The following is a 1634-nucleotide window of genomic DNA, read 5'->3' as shown; positions in this document are numbered from 1 at the left end:
GTAAAGGCGGGCCATCACAGCAGGTTAAACCTGTTGATCTTCTTTATTAGAACTCAGTGCAAGTTTAATTTTCACATGTTTAGAGGAGTTTTGTAGTTTCTAGCAAGAAACACGACACTGCAAATTCACTCCTCAAAGCCATGCTTGAAAAGCTCAATTGTGAATCACAACCAGAACAGTATGGTTTGAGAGACCAGACTATTCCCCCCCAAAAATGGGGAAAATGACTGGTTATGCAGACACCAATAACAAAAATAAAACAAATAGGCTAGGAAAGAAGGACGAAATTCCTTCCATCAATTTGATAGTTCACATTTACAACTGTCCTAATCAGGGACAATGATTTTGGAGTTTCAGCCCCTCCACTTTCTCAAGGATGCACGTACAGCACAGCAGTGATGCACAGCACTTGGCTTAAAAGAAAGGAGATTCGCTTTCAACTCAAACAATAGTGGACTTGAGTTCATGAAAGTGAGGCAACCCAGAAAGGCTGTGCTCTGACATGAACACATTGATTCCCGAGGGAAAACAGGGGTGATCTCTGAACCTTTAGGCATAAGCACAACTGAAGGTTCAATAACTGCCTTCCACCATTCAGGTGGCACAAGATGAATGACATATTCAACTGCTCCTGCTACACACCTTAAGGTAATGGCCTGCTACTTTCCCCTCACTTTTTTCAGTGCTAGAAAGCAAAGAGGTTCCCTTGCCATCTATCCAATACAACAGCCCAGGAGAGATATTCACAACCAATTTGAATGGCTAGCTCTGTGGGTAGAGGCCGTTCATGAGGAATCACAGCACCGCAAAACAGATCGTGCAGACAAAAGACACAAATTCTCACAAGTAGCTGCGCTGGCAACTAAGTAACTCACTGCAGAAGTCAAGCAGCCACGGCTCTGAGGCAAATGCAATGAAAGACACTACCCCTTTCAGAAGCAACCTCAGAACCTCGCTGCAGCTAGCAGGAGGCAATCGACAGATCTCAACTGCAAGCAAAGCAGCGTGCAAAGCGATGCCACAATGACCAAATGGCTGCCACTCCAAAGCACAGCCAGCGGACTCGCTGGTCAACAGCCACCGAAGCATCGCAACCTGCCATCTGGAGACCAGCAGGGCAAAGCAGCGACCGACTCGATGGCACAGCCAGAAGAGCGGCACAGGAAATAAGGCTGCCACCTTTCCCTGAAGAGCCGACGAACACCCCAGGACGGAGAGTGAGCACCAACGCCCCCCAGATGCCACCACCCGTAGGGCCGTGCTCGCTCCCCGCTCCCCCGGCAGCTGTTTCCGTCCGTGAGCAGGGCAGCAGGTCCGCCCGTGCTGCGGATGGCAGCGGCGGGGCGAATCCCACCCGTGCAGCAGAGAGGGAGCGCACGCACTTGGCGGTACGCCGGTTCCTCCGCTCAGAGCCCGCTGCGAACACCGCTTGCGGGCGTTATTCCTGCCTGCTCCCAAGCTGCACCTGGAAAGCAGGGACAATAAGAGGCTCTCTAGGAGAAGGGAATCTCGTCGAGATTTTTCGGGGCGGCGGGAGCCCGGCCGGCAGCGGGCGGGCCGATTTCCTTCCAGCATTGTTTTATTTCGATTCCCGAACGGCGCCGGGCTGCGCGCTCACAGCTCCGGCCCCTCCG

The sequence above is a fragment of the Meleagris gallopavo genome, chromosome 1, assembly GCF_000146605.3.
Source record: "Meleagris gallopavo isolate NT-WF06-2002-E0010 breed Aviagen turkey brand Nicholas breeding stock chromosome 1, Turkey_5.1, whole genome shotgun sequence".
NCBI lineage: Eukaryota > Metazoa > Chordata > Aves > Galliformes > Phasianidae > Meleagris > Meleagris gallopavo.
Note: the sequence above shows the minus strand (reverse complement) of the source record.